Source organism: Passer domesticus, chromosome 2 (assembly GCF_036417665.1).
Source record: "Passer domesticus isolate bPasDom1 chromosome 2, bPasDom1.hap1, whole genome shotgun sequence".
Classification (NCBI taxonomy): Eukaryota; Metazoa; Chordata; class Aves; order Passeriformes; family Passeridae; genus Passer; species Passer domesticus.
Genome location: NC_087475.1, coordinates 101777667 through 101800241, shown reverse-complemented (window position 1 = coordinate 101800241; position 22575 = coordinate 101777667). Strand labels below are relative to the sequence as shown.

General features: G+C 41.5%; 1 long non-coding RNA gene across 1 annotated transcript; it reads right to left on the bottom strand.

The window, feature by feature from the left end:
• Positions 1-4509: 4509 nt before the first annotated feature.
• LOC135295570 (uncharacterized) lies at positions 4510-5435 on the bottom strand. The gene is made up of 3 exons (XR_010357693.1): positions 5053-5435; positions 4847-4873; positions 4510-4656 (listed from the first exon to the last, which is right to left on the bottom strand). It is a non-coding gene; the product is annotated as an uncharacterized LOC135295570 (long non-coding RNA).
• Between the last annotated feature and the right edge of the window lie 17140 nt (positions 5436-22575).

The window sequence follows — 22575 nt, the reverse complement described above, 5'->3', positions numbered from 1 at the left end:
AATGTCTCCTCCAGGCATCATTTTTCTTGCACAATTTTCTTGTTACATTTTAGTTCCCTGGTGACAAAACACTATTCACTGAGAAAAATATACTCATCTATGGCTATTTATATTTTCAAAAGTCAGACAATGTCCTCCCTGTTCCTTCGATCTCATTCTAGACAGATGAAAAAAATCTTCTTATTTCAGGCAGACAGAACATATACATAGGTGTCCCACATACTTACATATCCCATAATTCTTTGGCAAAAGTGACAGATTTCAGGGTATTTGTCAGACACCTAAAAACACTACCAAGGTATATGGGGCTTCAAAGAAGCAGCAGGATGAACCAGGAGTTCCGTCCTCAGCCAAACAGCCGGAGCCTTCCCTGGATCCTACAGGAGGTGTCCATATTGCCTGGCTGTAGGGCAGCTTGGCCACCACGTGTTAGTTTGGGCCTCTCTCCCTGCTTCAGGAGAGCTCAAGGGAACCATGGCCACCAGCTCTTACATCAGTAAAGGCTGCAGGGAGTCCAGTCCCCTTCTTTGCTCCTCAGGAACAGCTCCCCAAGTCTGTGCCTGTGCCTCGCAGCTGTTCCCCATGCCCTGCCCATGGAATGCCCTCCCTTCCTCTCTCCTCCCCTCATACCTGTGGGGCCAGAATATCTTCTGTCCAAATACCATGACATAACCTGCATATCCACATGGGCTGAAACCTCGTGCAGAGACAGTGTTGCCTTGGGGTAGGACAGAATGGCCTTTTTCGCAGGGCAGGAGGGTCAGGGCAGGGTTAGTGCCATGTGAAGTGGTGGTTTGGCAACTCAAGAGTATTTGAAACCAGCTCTGTTTCCCTCCCTGCCCAGCTCAGTGCAGTCCATGCCAGCTCCAGTATCTGGTGCACTGCTAGCAGATCCACCCTACTCAGGCTGACAAAAATAACCAGAGTCATGTTTTCCTTCTTTTTTAATTGCTTTTTGTTTCAAATGTGGGGTGAAACACCTGGTATGACAGGGTGTCCTTTGTAGGGCGAAGTAAGGTAAAATTGTGAGCCATCAGGCTGAGCTGGGCCAGCTTAGCAAGAAGCTGCTTCAGACCCACCAGCGGGACCTTCACCTCGAGCCTGTTTCTCACAGTAAGATTTCATCCATCTTACTGCACATCCATATATTTTAGGGTGAAAAAAGGGCAAAACCAAACTTCAGAGAGATTTGGTTTTCCTCAGTTTCAAGTTAATTAGTAAAAATTAAAAAAACTTGAAAGTTTTAATTTGGCTTTGTTGACCATTCTTTTTAGTTTCCTGCCTTTTTTCTCTATTTTCCTTTAAAAGATAGGCAAATCTTTTTTGAAACAGCTCACTTAGCTGGAAAGTAAAGGAAGAGGCAGTGGGAAATTGTAAGTTAAATGGAAAAAATATTTTTTGCAAAAAATTCTAAGTGCTGATCACTTTTTAAAGTGAATTCCTTTAGCTAATTACTTTAATTCTTTTCCTGAGTTATGAAACAAGCTGCAGAAACAGAAGGACAAAGGATTGTACTTACCTGTATCTAGCATTTCTCTGTAAATTCTCAGCCCTCAGTTCCTGCATCTCCTTCCTTTTCCTCGATTAAAATGATGCTGAAGGGGATAGCAGACTAAATTGACAGCTCTGCTGAGAAAGTGACCACAGCCTACACAGGAATAAGTATGGTGCATAACCAGGGACTCTCTTATGTCGTTCTTAGCTCAGAAAAGATGAAGCAGGTTAGACCTAGGAAAGAGACTCTGTAGAGATGTTAGTCCCCACACACTTCAGAGTAGCCCATGAAGAGATGTGTAAACTTGCTCCAACCTGGAGCAGCCCCTTGGATATGCTTATATTGAGGGACACATTTTGCAGTTTTCTAGGAAGCAGAGCACAGCGCCAGAATCAGCACTCCTAAATTCCAAAATGACTGTAGAGATATTCCAGTACCTCAGGATGCTCTATGCTCCATAGCATCCCAAGAAACAACAAATAAATGCTACCAAGGCCTAGTGCAGGCTCACTCCAGACATCTTTTTTCAAGGAAGAAATTTAAGAAGGCAGAATTCTCTTGTATGACTTTCCTTGTCTCCCAGTTGTCTCAACACATTTTTGTTCTTCCTGACAGAAAAAAATCACTGACCCATCTGTCAATGCCATCTCTGCTCCAGTGAGCTGCTTCATGTATTTGTTCACAGAGGGCTGAATAATGGACCAGCGCCAAAGTCCTAATCAAGAGAAAAGCTACCAGTAGTTACAGCTCCTCAGCATTATACATGTTTCTGAGTGTGACTGATTAAGACTGTTGTTTAGAACAGGGTAACTGTGTCAGAGGTGCCATATCCCATAAATTAGTTTAAGATGAGGTAATGTATGTGCCAACATACAGCAATAAGTCTGCTAGCTCAACAAGTTCGACAAGCAAATATCTGGGAAAACAAGACCATTTTCAGGCACTTAATCCAACTAAGACAGAGTGGCACAACTGAGGGGATGCTTACAGGAAAAAACTTTCTATTTTATTTATTTTTAAGGGGAAAGAAAATATCTGAGAAAAAATGTTTGTGTCCAGACTCCGTTAAGTTAGACAGGAAGAACGGTCTAGTTCTCAAAGCAAGGCATTTGCCACTAGGGACTCCTGAGTTTTAATCCTCCCCTCTGCAACCTCTGTAGGGCTCTACAGAAAAGTCATTTAATTCTAGTCCAGACAGTGAACTTTGTATGATGCTGAGCAGATTAGTCATACAAGTGTGTTCCTTTCTGTGGGACTACTCATGTGAGGAAGTTGTCAATGGGGAGAGGGGGAGCAAATCTGGCCCTCTGTATGGAGTCACACAGAGGGAGAAAAAGCTACCACAAGTTTTAATTGGTCTGACCTCCTCAGAGGAAAAACTATCTACAGTTATGCTGGAAGAAATTGTAAGAAAATTAAGAGACCTTTCTGATAGGAAGATCTGTTAATTAGAACATCAGTCTTTTAAGTAACAGAAGCTTTATTGGCTGTTTCAAATATGATTAACTGGACTGAGGAATTGCAAATGCGAGGAATCAAATAAACACATTTTACTAGAAACATTGAGCAAATGAGTGAGTAGGACTTTTGTGTTTGTATCACCCATCACTTTTTACAGCAGGTGACTAACGTTATGAATAAAAAAGTTATCAATTTTTTTAAGGTTGCAAAGTTAAAAAAAAAAAGTTGAACCAACTGCTGTTAAATTCAAGGTCACCTGCATGTTGCAGCCACCTATTAAGAGTTCTTCTTCAACTACCTGTTAATGGTTGGTGATTAGCCATTGTCCCCTCTAATGCTTGCCAGGGGTGATACCAGACCCCACAGGCAGCAGGGGAAGGGGAGTGACATCAGAGCTAGTATGCAGATGAGAGAATGCATTTCACCTGTAAGTTTCAGGAAAAAACCCCTAAAGACAACAAGCCAACATGGAATTAAGAGACCTAAGTGACGTCTAAGGATGAGAAACTTAATCCAGTATCTGCTAAGATCCTTTTACTTTTCACCCTAACCAGAAAAGGTCTTAACTAGAAAGAGGACCTGGAATGTTAGACTGAAAAAGTGGGAATTTCCTACTCTCCCGTGAGGACGGAATCCCCAGCTCTGCCTGCAGACCAGCGGACAGAGCTACATCATCCTCCTCCTCCATGCCACTCCTGGGAGCAACGGCGGCGTGGGCGCGACCCATCGATTTCTCCCCACCTGAGCTGATTCTTTTTAATAAAGGCATTAAAAAGGAGAAAGATCTCCTGCCCTATTCATTTCAACTAAGACAACATACTTGCTGGCAATGCAGCAGAGGAATGAACCCAACCAAAAGCCACCTAGAAATGTAATTTTTCTTTCCAAACAGAATTGTAGTGTAGTTTTGGAGGCTTGTGGTACCTCAACTGGAGCTAGACCCTGTCAAAATTTACTTTAGTTTTGTAGCAAGGGGAGGTAATATCTTCTGTGCCTGAAGCTCCGTTCCACTGAATCTTTTCCAGTTGTGAGTCAGGTGTGAGAGGTTAACAAATTATTAGTGATCTGAACTGAAACTGAACAGGAACAATTTCAGTTCCAGATTAACCTAAAGTGGAAAGAAGGTTAAAAATGCAACTTTCTTGACCTCCTGATGTGACAACATCCTTGCTGGTGCTACAATTTCCTAATCACATTGATATACCTGAGGGGAAATCTGATGTGAAGCACTCATAGGAAACCATGTTTTACTCAGCATTTATAACCTTTTTGTTGCTGTCAGTAGATTATCAGTGTCTTCCCTACTTGTCTTTCTTGCAGAAGATCCCAAAATTTAACATTATGAGTCCAGGGAGGTAGTGGTTCATTCTTCTGTGAGAAAAGTAAGATGCCATACAGAGAATCCAAAGCAGGTTGGGAAGCCGGATGTGGGAATCCTAGTGTCAAATGAAATAAGTGGGCAGGAGATCTTTCTCCTTTTTAATGCCTTTATTAAGAAGAATCAGCTCAGGTGGGGAGAAATCGACGGGTTGCGCCCACGCCGCTGCTGCTCCCAGGAGTGGCACGGAGAAGGAGGGTGATGCAGCTTTGTCCACTGGTCTGCAGGCAGAGCTGGGGCTTCCTTCCTCACGGGAGATTAGCAGATTCCACCTTTTTGGTCCAACACCCCGGGTCGTCTCCTTAATCAACATCCGTTCAGGCTAGGGTGAGAAGCAAAAAGGATCCAAGCAGGTATGGGAATATGTTCCCATCCTTAGACGTTACTTAGGTCACTTAGTTCAATGTTGGCTCATAATTCTTAGGGGTTTTCCTGGAAAACTGCAAAATTTGGGGTGCAATGCATTTCTCATCTGCATACTAGCTCTAATGCCACTCCCATTCTCTTCGTACCTGGAGGGTTCCTCCCGGTGTCCCTCCCTGGCAAGCATCAGGGGGACAATGGTTAATCACCAACCATTAACAGGTAATTGAAGAAGAACTCTTAACAATGAAACTAACTTACAGCAACTGGTCTGACTTGTTTTTAACTCTGCAACCTAAAAAAAATAGATAACTTTTTATTCATAACATCAAACTAATTTGCTGCCCTACCCTACCTGTACAATTCAGTAAAATGCTGGTGTTCTAGGTACTTATAAAAGACCAGCTTTTCTCCTTAAGGCAAAGCACAACAGGCAGGTCCTGAGTAAATCAGCCCTCAAGAACACTGTTTTCAAGAGCACATCTTCCTCAGCCAGGCGATACTCAGCTGTATTTTGTGCCAATGACCATACAGAGGTAGAGGTTCAATTCTTCCTTCTACCCTGACCCCTCAGATTAGGAATATTACATAGATTTTCAGGATTGTGATTTTTCGGTAGTCTAGACCTGAGCTGGGCTGCAAAAATGTGTTTTGCCAGGACAGGAAAGTGTATGAGTGAAACACTACATGGCTCTGCATCCCAGTTATCCCTTGTATAAGACTGATGCTACTGTGGTATTACCAGGCCTTGATTATGACACCTGGATGACTCACAACCAGAATATTCTCATAGAGAAGTTGTGGAGAAGAACATGTGAACATTCATTGATCAATGAATTCATTGTTTTGTGCTGTGGACAATGTTAGGGATATAGTTAGTAATTCATGAAGATAAAATATAGACTTCTATAAAGTATATGAATCAAACTGGCTGTACAGAGAGGGGCTAGAGATTTTATTCTCAGGATGGCGAAACCGTGGCAGACTGGCAAGGGAATGCCATGACATTTACATATGAAGGAAACCTCGGCTGCACAGGAGATGGTCGTTCACGGTGGCACGTATCCAGAGAGCTGATGGCCCACAAAGATACCCATCTATGATAACAAGGGCCATGGACACCTGCCACCTGAATACAGGATTCCGGGAATCAGGGGAGAAGCATTAATCTATTCCTGGACGAGGCTTTGTGCAGTTCAGACTGAAGAAAAGAACCAACTTGAATATGAAGAACTCTGAAAGGAAACAAAGGGACTCTCTGCCACGGGCAAAATAAAGAGTATAAAAGCTGTCCCCTCGGAACAGCCAGTGTGGACGAGGGGGATTTGGTGCGATAGAGGCCAAATCCACGTTCACCCAGCCTATCTCCCGGGGGTTTTGCGCTGTCAGTTTGATTGTTGGCCGTTGGGACTGTAACACGGTCGCGAATAAATTTTTATTTTTATTTTTATTAGAATTGGGCCTATTTCATTTTTACCTATAACAGACAATAAAAGCTGTTAGCTCACGTGGAATTTACTGAAGTTACAGTGTACTGGAGGACATGAATCATAGTTAATTCATTCTTTCCATACCAGAGAGGCCTCTCTCTGAGCAGAGTGTAGTCCATTTTCCATCTAGAAATATTCCCCTTTTAGAAGCCCATGACGTGGGAGGGTGGTTGTTCTCATTTTGGGAGAAAGGAAAGAAAACCTCCATGAATTCCAAAGGCTTAGTGTCACTGATTGTGTTGCATTATCCAGAATCAAAGAGCTTAATGACCATTTACACTAAAGCCTTTAGCACTGCTCAGGCAGAAAATTGTACTGTCTCTTGCTTTCATGTTCCTGCAGTCTTACTTTGTCAAGAGCTTTAAAGTGCCTGGGAGAGGCACAAGGGTACAGATGAGGCTTGCAGTTTTTAAAAGCCTGTGTACAAAGGACAGCAGAGAAATCCACAGCCTAGCTTCAGGTCTTGCCCCTAGAGAGTTATGTTGGCACTGTTCAGGTACCAAAATTACTTCAGAAAGAGTTTAATGTGGAAATCTAGTTGGGCTAATTGACCATACTGAGAAGATGAGACACTTTCATATATGGGACTCACATTTCTCTGCAAAATACTATTCTTGAAGGCATGCTTGTGCATCATGTGGCAGAAATTATATTGGGTTATTCAGTCAAGACTCAGATGGGGCACAAGGGACCTCATACCCTGTAATTATTAAGTCACAGAAAGACCATACATCCATCCAGCATATTCAGATATGCAGCATGTAATTAACACATTACAGGAGACTGAGACTTAAAACTGGAAAGGCAATTGCTGAACAGCCTGAAGAAAAGGACTGTGCTTAGCAGTCAGAAGTGTTAGGCCTGCTTGGAATTTGTAAAGGAAAACGAGCTAAAGCAGAGGGCAACAACTGTGTGTTTTGTGCAGCACTTGGCTGTGCTTCCAGTGAAAAGAAAAACAGACTCAAGTTCATAAGCACTTCATGATCCCTCGCTTTGTTTTCCCTTCCCTCACCCTAACACCTTTCAAACTACCTTATTAACAGAAACCACTCATTCATTACACAGAGGTTTAGTATTTGCAGGAGTTTTAGGGAGGAGTAATAGTTACACAATGGCATCTGCAGCTGTTTTACATTTATTTATCCAACAGTGTTTTCAAGTGTCTTGCCCAAAATCCAAACAGACACCCTCTCAAGGAATGCAGTGTCTAAAGAATGCACACATGCAAGGCAGTCTGAAATTTTAATTGCAGAAAGATCAGGAAGTTCAGACTGAAGGTTCGCAGAGCAGCTCTAACCCCTTCTCCCTGGGTGTATCATCTTGTTACAATAGGGTCTTTCATTACATAATCATGCAGAATGGGCAACTCAGCTTGTGTTTGACACGTAGAACCATCTCACACACTGCACAAGGGCATCAACTCCTTTTCTGTCACCTCAAAATAACTTCTTTTTTATCTCTAATACTTTTTTTACTACCTTTTGGAATCATTAGGAGTGCTAGTAAGGTTCTGAAAAAACCCTACAGAACTAGTTACAAGGGAGCCTGCATGTCTAAAGTAAGGACATAAATTCAACAATGTGCTAAGTACATTCATATCTTGAAGAACAGTGGTGGATTCACTGATTAATGCACTCATTTCAGTTTAGGTACATCTTTTAACAGTGCCCAGGTGAGAAACAAGACCCCACATATGAAGGAGGGGTCTGATTCCAAATTGTCCTAATGGTTGCAGTGCTGTACAGAAGTCAGTAAAGTAGGTTGTCATGAATCACTTTTAGAGCTGACAAAATAATGTAAACAACTGTTTTAAGATGAGTTTGATGAGTTCACAAAGAGTGAAAAACTAGGGGATAACATTAAAAACCCACAGATTTAGAGAGTCTGCAAATCTTACACATCACTCTGGTCCTCTTTTTCTTTATACTCATTTGGTTTATGCATCAGTGACCCAGTTCTGTAACAGCAGTTCAGGTGTTACTGCCATGTCCCAGCAATTCTGGATCAGTCACCAGGGCTGATGCTCTGTAAGAGAATTCAAAAGCTCTCATAAAAATGTGAATCATTTTATATTGGACACCAAATAAAGCAGGCCTCTGCCTCTGCAGACAGCTTCAGTGGGTCTGACTTGAAATAAATGGGCAGGAGATCTTTCTCCTTTTTAATACCTTTATTAAGAAGAATCAGCTCAGGTGGGGAGAAATCGACGGGTTGCGCCCACGCCGCCGTTGCTCCCAGGCGTGGCACGGAGAAGGAGGGTGATGCAGCTGTGTCCGCTGGTCTGCAGGCAGAGCTGGGGATTCCGTCCTCATGGGAGATTAGCAGATTCCAGCTTTTTTGTCTAACACCCCGGGTCGTCACTTTAATCCACATCTTTTAGGTTAGGGTGAGAAGCAAAAAGGATCCAAGCAGGTACGGGACTACGCTCCCATCACTTAGGTCACTTAGTTCTATGCTGGCTCGTAATTTTAGGGGTTTTCCTGGGAAAACTGTAAAAATTCGGGGCGCAATGCATTTCTCATCTGCATACTGGCTCTGATGTCACTCCTATCCTCCTGGTACTTGGGAGGGTGCCGGTGTCCCTCCCTGGCAGGCAGCAAGCATCAGGGGGACAACGGTTAATCACCAGCCATTAACAGGTAATTGAAGAAGAACTCTTTAACAATGAAACTAAATTACAGCAACTGGTCTGACTTGTTTTTAACTCTGCAACCTAAAAAAAAATAGATAACTTTTTATTCATAACATGAGCGATTCACCTGCCATGTATAGAATGTACAGAATAATTATAGAAGGCTTGGGTGCGAAAAAGATACTTTGTTTTTTCACATGGTTCATGTATGTACTCATCTAGGTAAGCACTCTGCCTCAGCTTAAAATATTCCAAAGAGGCCAGAACATTAAAAACAACAAACACACAATGACAAGGGATACTCTCCATATCAAGTGTCAGTGGGTAAGCCATCAGCTTTGACAAAAGCAAATCCCTAATGTTGAGTGGAACTCAACACAGTTTTCTTCCAGATTCAGATGTTGAACCTGTTCTTCCCCACGTGAATGTAGTAGTACTTTGATCAAGCACGAAGTGTAAATGCAATACAATAGATGTAAAACAAGATTGGATCTAATTACAAACTTCCCACATCCTCTCCTAGCTGTGGAGTGTTCAGGTACTGGCTTTACCTCTCCTTTCCTGTCTCCCAGTGCTAAAACGTCTTGTCCACAAAGATGTTCCTGCCAAAAGAAAATAAGATAAACTGAATCAGAGATAATGTTAGTCTCCTAGGGAATTATATACTAATTTTACAATACACTACATCTCAAGCACTAAGCCAGGATTAATTTATAATAGCTGCTGATTAAAAAAGTGAAAAGGACCAGACCTTACATTGCATAAAACAAATGAACAAATGACTGATGCCAGCCAGATGCTGGAGCAAGTGTCTACCTCTCCCATTAACATATGCTGCCTCAGGCTTTCCAGGAAGCCTTCTCTAATGGCACTGCTATGGCAAAACAAATGCTTGGTTTATTCAGTCACTGACACCATACTCCCAGGATCTGTGGGGCACCTTCCTTACCTTCAGGATTCCTTGCAGCGTTTTCAGCAGTTAAGAACTGCATCATGAAGATTTTGTAGGTAGAGCTAAGATTCCAGATTTATGCTTGCAAAACGATGTGCTTCTGACCAAAGCAGTATGTGCTTAATCCCAGCCCAGCTGCTTCATTGCATCTCATTACCAGAAATCAATGTTGAGGAAAAGTTAGTTTAAAGATAATATGCAACTAATACATGTTGCATATTGCTCATTGTATGTGTTGCAAAGAGATGTCAACCTTTGGACTGGATGTGTCATATTCTCTCCTTTGCTGAAGGCTTTGAGTCAGGAAGATTTTCTTGAAGGTTGTTGGGGAAGATGATACAGGAAAGCCTTATAAATATGATTGTCTGGCAAAAGATTTTGAGAATATGGAAACTATAAGCGAGATTGAAATGAAAGCAAGCTTTGAGATACCTTAGTTACTGAACAACTGGAAAACAATAGTGTGGCTGGCTGAAGGTAATCCCCATTTGATGAAACAAGACTTTCTGCTTGCAGACAGGTCCAAGGGTCAGAGCAGACCCTACTAGCTTAGCAGAAGGGGTCCAAAGAGTAGTTTTTAGGGTTTAAAATGTAACACAGTATGGTAACGTAATGATTCTTATAGGCTGTATGTAAATGCAATAGGATTTGTATCTTGTATTAGACTGGTTAGTAAGAATTAGAATATTCAACACAGAAGATTTATTGTATTGTAACGGGAACCATTCATTCATTCTCTCTGCATTCTCTTCATCCTTTCTTTACCACACTCTTGCATTCATTCTCTTCATTCTCCCTGTCCCTCTACCACTCTCTTTACCTCTCTCTTTGGGGTCTGCTCCAAGCTGCGCCTGGCAGCTCCAAGCAAGGCCCCTGCACCCACGCCCTCTGCAATAAAGGTCAAGTCCCAAGACCTAGCTTCAGATACCTCTCATCTACACTTGTCCCAACCATCCTGATTCCCTGCAGCTCCTACAGAAGGTAAGTAAGTGCTAGCTAGTAGAGTTAAGGATTATTGTGAAATCCTAGGCCATATAGAATGGAAGATAAGTAATGATCAAAGATTTTTCTCTGCAAAACATCTGTTTACATAGATAGCAACTCACTGGTTGCACACAAAGGTCCATACAAACCGACATATTCCCACAAAAATACTGTATATACCAGTGTGTCAGCTATTGATGGAGCATTCCTGTGCAGGGTATTGGGGAAAATATTGATCAAACATCTTTCTTCTGACTGCCGTGATTAATTTTTACCTTTTTAATGATACTTCATTCCCTAACTCCCTTAGGCCAACAGGCCATTTGAGCAATCCAGAAAAGTCACAAAATGTGATTAGAACTTGGTACAATAGAAATTTCTTTTCTTTCCAGAAGAAGGGGGAAAAGAGAAATTTAGTGATTTGGTAGAAGTGTCTCTTGGTTGAATTACTAAAGTATGATATAATGCACCTTGGCTCTCCTTTCCAGCTTGGGAACAGTTCAGGCTGCTGTTCCTGCCTGCAAATATTCAGGGCAGGCACAATAAAGGCATACGTGAGGTCATACCCAGGGAGAGGTTTTGGCTGAGGTCAGGGCTATGATACAGACTCCACTGCAGTGTTCCTTGTTGATCAGGGTAAATAAATAATGGTGATTGGAGCTGTAGAACAGCAATCAGGTCCAGATTATAACTCAGATAAGGTGAAAGCCTGTCTACTTCTTCCTGGCTTTCCTTCCCCAAACAATTTTGAATATACATTAAAATAAACACCAAAAGTGAACACTTGTCTGAAAAGTCTGTCTAACCACCACTTTGTAAGGTAGGGGCCTATATCACTTTGGCCAGGACAGATCCCATTTCTATTCACCTGAATATTCCAGGGTCCTGTGGTTAAATCCAGAATAATTCACGGGGAATTTTTCCAGTGTTTATATTAGGACAAGAATTCGCACTGAGGAGTAAGTGCATTCCTTTAAAGTTTCGTTTAGCATTAGTTTAACAGCTTTCCATATGTTTCTTCCCCACTATGAGAGCTACACAGGAGCAGTGTAAATCCATTCAATGCTACTTTAAGTTTAGCTTTGGGCTTCAGTCATCCACAGATTGCATAGTGTGCCTCGCTGTAGAACAAGCTGCAGTTGGAGCTGTCAGTGCTTGTTTTGATACAGCTGTTCAACCTGTTTGACTACAATGACAGGGAGCACAAAACAGTCAAAGAGATCCAGGATTAACCAAATTTTGGTTACCACAGATTAGAACTACTGGCTTCCAGGTGAAAGACTCCCTATGTTAGTAGTAATTCCTCTCATCCCTCCTTCTTTTTGGTAAAATGCTCCTGTAATCTATTTTTTCATGGTGCTTCTGAAAACAGCTGGATGTTTCCAATGTTTCCACTTTTCCAATGGAGTATAGTTAAGGGACTTGGCTGCAGAAAACCTTTATCACCTTGGCCTTTGGGTAAATGAACAGCATTGAGAGAAGCTGATTCTGACATTAACCTCTTCAGACAATAAAGATAATATGCTGTCAGAAACTAGAAGCTCTGAAGGAGCAAATAAAACAGAAAAAAAGCCACCAAGGCTGGATAACAGACACACCAAAAGTCCTGATGGGACCAAAGGACAGAACGGATGAACTGCAAATGGGCTTCTTTTATGCATGACAATTTCTGTGACGTTTGACTAGAAGACTTGAGTATTGCATTATCTACTCATTTCCTAAGATTTAAAAATGTGTTTATTATGTCAGAATGAGAAATAATGCATTGAACTTTATAGAAATATTATATGAATCAATGGCACACAGTTGCCTGTAATACCGTATTCACCTCCAAAAGAGCCACAGAGGATTTACGACAGATAAGTAACAAATGTGACTAGGAGCAGAATGTTTCTGTACCGGGGAGACTGAGGCTATTGAGGTCAGAATTAAGATGCTTAAGAAAAAATAGGAAATTATCCAAACCCATTACATCATTACTGAATATTGGATGACTGCTACAGAGTGGTACCACAGAGGTGGTGTAAATCTGTAGCATCAGTTTTGAGTACCATGGACTTAATCTTACTGCTGTCACATATGTGCAGTAATTTTGAGGGGGAAACTTGGCCCAGATTAACATCAAACTGAAAAGGTGAGTAGTATGCTGTAAAGTCCAGTTCACATCTCAGAGAGAAGAAAAGAAGAACCCAGGCAGCCACTGTGGCAGTTTCTGTAGCCAGGAATTTGGTGGCATACGAAAAGGAAATTAAAATTTCATAGGGGGAAAAAAAATCCACACGGAGCAGAGGGAGTGACTGAGAGAATATACTGTGAGATATATTGTGCTAGGCACAACAAATTCCTCAGAAATGGAGGGGAAAAGGTGGAAGGACATTAATTTCAAGTGACAGCCAGTATTTAGTCTTGACTAGTGATACTGTAGCAGCTTTCCTGAAGCAATTAATAGGGGTAATATATGGATACAAAGTATCGGAATAGGTTTAACTAATTCTATATGTAATTTCTGAAGTTTTTGGAAAAAAAAATTGCTTACAGAAGACAAAATGAAGTACAACAAATGATGAAAGAAATGCACTTCCTGAGTGGACTGCCTATGATTTCACAGGTTATTTTGAAAGAAGTAAAATAAGCTAAAATTAAAAACAGTTTGATAATTGTTGAAATCGGGTAAGTCCAATTCTGTGTTCAGTTACACCAGTTATTAATTTATTTTTGTCTTGTTGCTTTCTCCTGTGGTACAGGTATGACTGAATGGAAAATAAATGCATCCAGCAAACCGTGTTTCTTGTCACACTTCTCAGTAGATGTTTTACAAACATTACCTGCAAAAGCAAGAGCCACTGCAGGATGCAGAAAACAAAGCCTGTTTTGGAGCTTCTGTCAGTTCACTGACAGCAATGGAACAAGTTCAGCTGTAAATCAAAGGGGAATCCTCAGGATAAAATGAAGCAGTGTTCTACCGCCCAATCACAGCTAAAAGGGACTGTTTTATGGTACATTGCAACATAACCAGAGAGCTTTTGTCGCTCTATCTATAGCAACAGCCTTGAATATTGTGGTCCAAATTCTTTCATTTGTTGCATGTGCACAGTGATTTTTAGGGCTTTAATTTGGGAAGATTTGGCTCAAAGTAAGATAAAATTGATAACTTGATAATTTTGCCTCCTTCTGCACAAAATAAATTTGCTCACTGCAAAGCAGCCTTTCAAATGCCTTCTCAGTTTAGGAGACATTCAGTAGTCTAATTCCTTGCCCGTGAAGTCAGGCTGTAACCATGGCAGCTGGGAGTGTAAACTTTCAATGCATGAAAACATGCAGGCTGATAAAGCAGATTGTTGTATGGGTCCATATGTGCTGTGCCTGTGTGTACATTAAGCATGAAAGCGTGCGGCTTTAGGGCAGGAGGGAGGCAGAGGAGAACAGCCCAGCAAAACCTTCACCAGAGCAACTCTGGGTAAGCTGCCAGCTGGATCCCAGCACTGCAGGAGCCATAAGGACACTGCTGTGAATAGGCTGAGGGTCACAGGGCAAGGAAGCAGATGGGATGGGAAGGGATAATCCAGCAAAGGAACTTCACCCAGTGCAGACAGGCTCTGGCATAATCCAGCAGTGATGTCCCTCAAGGGGAAAAGCACTAATTCCAGCCTGACCTTGGTCTAAACAGTGCATTTGTTGCACAAAGAATAACACCGAAGATGGCTATTTTGGTCCAGTGAATGCAGGGTCTGGGGCCCAGGGACTGGCAGCACACCTATCTACAGAGAAGGGGAAAGGGACAGTCTCCCTTTAATAATTTTTAGTCTGGCATTAGTTCAAGCTTTTCTTCATCCTTTTCCAGGGAAACTGGAGCCTTCATTCCTTCCTTTCATTAAAATAAACGAATGTATGATTGATGATCCTGGAGCCTGATATCTTCCACGTGTTAAAAGATTAGCTATAGCAGTGGCTACTGCCAGCAGCACATGCTGATGTGTTGCAACCTTAATCTCCAGGGTTCTTTTTGAGGCCCAAGAAGCCGATTTCCATGGCCTAGTCAGGCACTGGCCTCTTTCATTCTGTGAAGGTACAAGCACAGCAGTGATTTTGTAAAGATGGGTCTTCACCTACCAGGAATCAAGATGCGACTCAACTGTTCATCCCAGTGAAGCTGCTGAATGAGTAGGGAGCAGTGACGAAGTGATTTACACAATGGTAGGTGCAACAAAGGACGGGCAAAATTGAGGTCAAGATCCACAGAGCAATTAAAACCTTTCCTCTTACCATCCAGGCACACCAGTATGCTCTGAGAATGAGTGCCTTTTGGAGAGGGTGCTGAACTGAATCTGAAGAGAAAACCATTTCGAGCTGCTATTTTTTTCATCTCAGACCACACAGGAAACTATTATGATGATTTTGCTGAAGCTGAGCCAGGATGAGCAAACATTGACTTTTCTGGTTCAGAATACCAGAACAGAACTTGACAGCTTCACCAGGGACCTTTCTGCATGGGAACAGCTTGTTTCTAGTAGGTCCTGAACCTCACAGCTTTAGGCATTCATCAGCTTTCCCATCTGTTTTGCTCAAATGTGAACTGTGATGCTACTTTGCTCTGCAGACCTTTGCAGCAGGCTGTTCACCACAGCAACTTTTTCACTGGTCTAAATTAATGCTCCTCACTGGAGAAACCTGCCAAATTTTTTATTCCTGTCTGAAATGTCCTGTAAGAGTGCTGAGATCCTTCTGTGCCTGCTCCTTCCAGTTCAAGCACCTGGATACAGCCTTGAGTGCAGCTTAGATCCCAGGTGTAGATATGTATGTTCCTGCACTGTACAGGCATAAGTTTATCAGGGAAGACAGAGAAGCCCCTAGTCCTTTGACACTGGTGAGTCAGATTTTCCTTGCCCTGCCGAAATACTGTAACTACCCTCTGTTGTGCTACAGCTTAGCTCAAATTTTTTCTGCTCAAAAAGGTGGATTTAGAAGGGTACAGAGAAACAATCATGCAGTAGTGCCAGAAACATAAGTAGTACTGCAGTCCTAGCAGAGAAGCAGATGGATAAATTCTTCCCTATCTTGAGGCTCGGCATGTAAAGCCATCTTCACTGCAATGATGGCCCCCAGCCTTTGTTGATACACTGATAACACCAGTGCCAGACAACATCACTGGGAACATCATTCTAATTTTGCCACACCAATACTGTGTCATCTTTATCCTGAGGTCCAGAGCAACCCCACTGTGGCCACATGACTTCCTGGGCTTGCCTTCATCCAGCCAGACAGGATTTCTGACAATGAAGAGGACTAGAGGACCACAGTGAACCACAGGATGGAATCCAGCTGCCCAAACCAGAATTATCCTTATATTCCCTATTTGTTTAGACCTGTATCTTCTGTGTGTCAGAAGATACTGCAATAACCAGTGAGCCATCTCAGGGAAGTCACTATAAACCGTGGAGTTTTACATTGGGATGAGCAATAGCTCACAAGAGTTTTAAGAGTTGAAACTTCTCAAAATGAAGCAACTTATAAATGGCTTGAAGCAACTCTGAATGGCTCAGTCTTAGATGTAGTTCCCAATAAACTACTCCTGGGGTATTTCCTTCCCATTCCCCTGCACACACAGGTTTTGTTTTAAGTAATCTCCATCTTCCAAGTCAACTTTATTTTATAACAAGAATAAAACAGGAGCACAAAGCTGGAGACTCTGTGCAACTGCAAAGACCAAAAACTATGAAATTTGTTTTCAGAATTATTTGATATATAATGAATTGCAAATTCAGTGGAGTACCAGATTGCAACAGATATGCCCTTGATGAGCAAGAGCTGGGAAAGAACAATGACAAAATGAGTCAAAGATGTGGATCTTGTGGACAGAGGGTTTCTGGCACAGCAGGCCAACATAAAGAAGTATGCTATATATAGGACTGGTCCTTGGTTGAATTCACAGATGCTAAACATGACCTCAAACAGAACCCCTGTTCAGATACACAAAAATATTCCTAAGATAGCTGTGTGTTTTGAAGCCTGGGCTGGATGCCAAAAGCTTCCAGTTTCCCTTTTTCCCAGTTCAGTGTATCCCGACGGCCCCCAGCCTTTGTTGACACACAGGCAGTGAGAGTGAGGAAGTTATGATCTGCTGGGAAATCATGCACAGCTCTTTTTGGCTGCCAGTCATGCCAGAGGCCCCAGGGACAGACCCTTATCTCAGGCTGTGTGTTCCTCACAGCAGAGGCTGTGTCTTGCTTTCGGCACATGCCCTCCCTCAGTGGGATTTGTCTCCCAGAGTGGGCAGCCATGAAACACTTCCACACTCCCCCGTGGTGTGTTCTCCTGTCCCACACTAAGCATTAATGCACTCCCCAAATTTAAAGCATTAAACTTTGAAACTGAAAAGGAGAAGTTTTTGCTGCACTGCTGTCCAAATCCTCTACTCCTCCCACTAGGGGAGGACACTGCACCAGCTGAGCTGGGGCACAGCAGCTGACAGCAGGAAGCACCAGGGGCATCCAGGGAGCACCTCAGCAGGAAGCAGCGGTGAGCAGCAAACAGGTGAAGAGAGTAAAGAAAAGAGGGACTCCTCTCGGGGGAAAAGTCCAAAGGTTTATTGTCTCCAGGGGACCTAGACAAGAGAAGACCAGGAGCAAAGGAATACAATGGTATATAAAGGGAGTGGAACAATAGGATGGGTACAATACAACAACCAATGAGAGAGAATTTAGGAGGGACCATAATCATGATAGACACACTGGCTAGCGAATGGGGAAGGTAATAGGGAGGGACTCTTGTTCCTGGTCCAATCACCCACTGCAGGGAGAAGAACTTTCTGGAGAAAAGGGAGGGGTCAGTGGGTGATGGACAGGCGCTCAGGGAAGGGTTAACAGAAGACATCCAAGGAAACAGGGGAGGAGACAACAAACTGACAGCTCTTATGCTGGGGAGGGGCTGACTGGGAAGCGAGGGGGATCCCAAGACTGAACCATTTTTGTAAGTAGGGGTAACAGGACAAACCAACTTCAGTAAAACTAAGTAACACACCACAACAGGTTTTTTTAATACTTTAGCTTTGGGCCCTTTCTATGTTTATGGCCTAATATCTCCTATATTCTTATGCACTATTTTACTGTAAAAGTATTAGATACTTACATCTACATTAGATCAAGTATGATTGGAGTGATTTATGCAATGTATATTCTAACACTGGCACAAAATGTTTGGGGTTGGGGAAGAATGGATTCTGTGTTTTAGAAGCAATGAAGTTGTTAATGGAGAAGAAATTAAAATAATGGCAACATAATGGTTCCATGGAATCAAAATGCTTTTGAATTCTGTTCTACACTTCATAAATGTATGTTTTTTTTCTGGACAATCCTTAATCCTCAAATAATCTGATGTGATGATAAATTATTAATATTGGGCAACCCCTTACCCCCTTGAGATTAGTTGTCTAGAGCATGATGACAGTGTAACACCAAGGTTGTGAGTTTGATCCCAATTGAACAATTCATTTGAAAAATTGATATGAAACAATTCATATGAACAATTCATTTAAGAGCTGAACTTGATGATCATTGTGAGTCCCTTCCAATTCAGAATATTCTGTGATTCTCATGGAAATGCTGTCTTTTAAAGAAAATTTTTCCACAGTCATCTTCTGGGCTCCACTAAGAAAAAGTTAAGATGGCTCTAAGTATCTTATTTCTTAATAAAAATTACACAGCAGTAACAAACTTCAATATGACAAATTTGCTCTCATATAATATACTTCAGCTTCAGGAATAACTGAATTTGAGAGAAGACATGCTTGAACTGGTTTATACATTTTTGCTCTGTGGATCCTGTATATCAAATAATTTGCTGTGTTTCCTTGAGAGCTGAAAGAAATTAGATCAAATTTACGTCTTTAAAAATCCCTTCAAATGTTTTTCTGGTGAACTGAATAATTTTATTCTCATTCTTTTTTCTGCAACTCTAAAAAATAACTGAATTTGAAGACAATGTATTCTGTACGTTCTGAGACAGAAGCACACAACTCTCAAGACAGGGACTAGGTAAATGCTATACTCTACATTTTCTTGGGGCAGGAGAAGGTGTTAGTATTTTTACGAAATAGTTTTGTTCACTGTGCCCAAAAATTGTAAGAAAAATAGTTACTTGGTGTCATGACTTTGTACAACTCTTTCCCCCCGCTTTCTCCCACTTTGGTAAAGCTACTTTCCACTCTATGAAAAGTCTACTTGTGCAAACCCCTGCGGAAGAGATAGCATGGCTGGTGAAATAAATAAAGGCTGCTTGCTTTCTGTCTCTCCTTCATTAAGGCATTACTTTGGAACTTTCTTCTCTTGTTCTGCACAAAACTTGTAGGAAAATAATTATCTTTGAGATTTCCATAAGGTTCAAAAGTTTCCTCGGTGAAGATGGAAGCTATGGTTAGGAAAGCTAGACTACTAATTCAGCTGAAAAAAAAAAAAATCATCCTTCTTTTGCTTTAAATGAAGAAAACCTTATACTCCAGAATTTTTGCCAGAAAGAAATTAGAGTGAGTGAGGGTAGGTTAGAAGCAACTTAGCCATTGTTTAAGCAGTGGGAACAAGATGATGAGGGCCTCCATGTTCATCCTGGTTTATTTATGTAATTTCTGATATGGACACATATACTCCTGATATTAAGCCCAAAATCAGCATTTTTCTTCACAGACTTGTCTCATTCAGTTAAAGACTTTATGAAGAGATTAGCAATTTAGCTCTGAATGTTTCATCCAAAGCAGAAATTCACTGTGAAGATGCCATTCTTAGTTCTGAAATTTTGTAATGATTTCACAATAAATTATTTCTATTTATTTCAGTGCAAGTAAAGGCAATAAAACCTAAGGATGTGGCGATGTCTTCTTGTATGACTCAAAACTAGCTACACTTCTTTATTACAATCAAAATATTTCAAGCAACTGGAATGTATTGTAGTCTGGTTCCTTTGTGCATTTGGGGTCAAAAATAGCCAATATGCTTCATTTTTAAACTATTCTTCTATATTGTAGAGCTGATTTTTTCCCCCTCCTAATAAGAAGTTAATTAAAGTCTGCTGCATACAGTTGGATTCATTTCATAACACAGCACGTGATGCACAGCTCTACCACAAAAAAAACCCTCCGTTCTTTTTGCTTGGTTTGCTTCAGCAAGGGAAATTTCATCATGTGAAATATGTGAAATGTACACCAGGATAAATTCTTTACTCAGCCCTTCCCACTGTTCCCCATCCAACCACATTCATTTAAAAGACATGTCCCCATTCCACAAGGATGTTTCTTTCCAGCAAGCGAAACCTTCTGCTTTGCCACAAGCACAGTAGAAAACTGGGTGATGAAGCTTAGAGCTGTGCTCTGATCTCACACCATTTGTTGCTTTGGGATATGCTCCCAAGAAACTCACTTGGCAGAGAAGAAGGAGACATTTCATACTTCTGCTGCCACATCCCAGGCTGATTCTCTCCCTCTGACCTGACTCACAGAAGGACTCCACATCATAGGGAGGAGCAGCTCGAAGTCCATTCAGCTCATGGCTGCTTTCAAAAGATGCCACAAAACATGGCTGACATAATTTCCAACCTGCATGCTGCACCTAAGAGTAGATAGGAGCAAGCAACAAGTTTCACTGAGTGCACCAGCCCAATTCTCTACTAATATGTGCAATAGATCTTTTTCCAGTGGAAGATTCATCACTTAACAGAGGAGAAATTTAGGGTCCTCAGGGTAGAGCACAGAGAAATGTGCATGCAAAAGAAATAAAATATCTGTTTCACTGACATCTGTCAGCATTAGTGTCGTAACTAAAGCCCCATGATCAGTTTGCTAAGTGGTTACAGTGTGACCTTCATATTTTTCAACCTCAGATCTCTAAGTTTGCAAGTCATAAACTTAAGAGAAAGAATTCTTTTTAAGAGCTCAAGATACTCAAGATATTTTACAGAGAAGGAAACTGATGCATGGTGAGATGTTGCAAATGTGGTGATCAATTTAGGCAGAAATAGAGTGGGACAGTCCTGAGAAGAAAAATCTGGTGGATTTATGGAAGAGCAGTGTTATGTTCTAACTGTTTTGAAACCAGAAGAAGGAAAATAGAAGAAAGTTCCTTTTTTTTTTCCTCTGTAAACCCATCATAGATCAATCAGTGCTTTCAGTAACACACACAAAAAAAGATCATCTGGTTCTTCATCAGCTGTGCAGTATACACTCTTCCAGTTACTGTCAGCTCCTAGATCTTCAAAGGATTTAGTACTCTCTTTTTCACCCCTTCCAAAACAGAACAATAAGGACTGTAGAGACCAAAATTATTCAATTACATAGTACAGTTTCCTCAGTAAAAACCAGCTGGTACTGCACAAAACAACACCAAGCCATGGACTAGCTTGCTCTTTGCAGTCCTGTGCTCGCAACAGTAAGAACCATATTGCTTTGTTTAAGCAGAATGCAACTCAGCATGAGCCACCAGATGAGAAAAATAGCTAATGAAGAAACAGCACTCTGCAACCTTTTGCTGAGTTTTAATTCCAATATGAACAGTTGCACAGACTTAATTAGAAAATGACAGAGCACTGCTGCTAGAGAGACAGCTGACACAAAGCATTCCAAGGTGCCTTGAACAAAGGTCAGTCAAAAACTCTATCTTGCATAAACACCATAAATGCAAATTTCATCATTTTTATAGAGTGAGATTTTCTGCAAGAACACATGTGCTTTTAGTCATCTATTTGTTCACATCCTCAAGTGTGGTAGATACATCATTTGGCTGGGAGACCCTAAACTAAACAACAGCTTGGGGGACTGAATCAATCTTATTTCCTTGTTTTTCTTACATTTACCCTTTTCACAGAATTATTTCCACATTTCTTCTTTAAGATAACTGCTTATTTACTAGAGGAAAAAAAAAGTTTCAGATAGATGAAAGATTAGCAGAGACAGAGATGAAGCTTGGTGGGCTGGGAAAGGTTATCTCAATCCTGAATAAAACATAATTTTTAATGGTGACTAAGCCAACTTATCTTGAATATGGAGATGAAAAATACAGGACTACTTGAGTAAACAGTGATGTCATCAAATGGCCACATGATATTTGCCAAGTGTCATTCTGAGGCCACAGCTGGTCATGAGATCAATAAATCCAAAGTAAACCTGAAGGTCATTTATCCTTGTTTGTGCAGCAAGAGAACTAATGCAAGGAGAGAATGTTGCAAGAGCATTTTACATGTGTGGCCATTCAGACACTAATTATGGATGAGGCTATTGCTTCCACAAATGGCTAGCTGTAGTGCCCTTCTGGGACTGGCAAAGGAGAGAGCTTGTTCTGCAGAATGGCTGCAGCTTTGCATCACAGTGTCAACATTTGGGGTTTCTCTGAGTAGAAAGACAGCCTTCTGATCGTGACAGATATTCCAGTTCTCTTAGAAACTACAAGAAATTGCCTCTTCTGCTGGGACCAGACTCTGACCCAGGTGGCTCATTCCACCTTCTGTGGGTAGCCTGGTCTCAGGTCCCTATTCATCTAAACCACCACAGTTTAGGATCCACAAAAAGGGTTTCAGTTTATTCTTATCTCTGTTATGAGAGGTAGGCTTAGTTTGATGTCAGAAAACCTCACCAATTTTGGTTTTGCTCTGTGAGTTCAGGCATGGGATGGCTCATACTAGTGTTCCTTTATGACTAAACCTCAGTGGTTGGACGGATAAGATGGTAACATTCCAATTTTAGTTAATTTCTGTTTATAAAACACAGATGAAACTGGCAATGGCCTTTTGCCTTAAATTATGCTATTTTTGCAACTGAAGTGGTAGAGGTTGTCAGAAAGTACT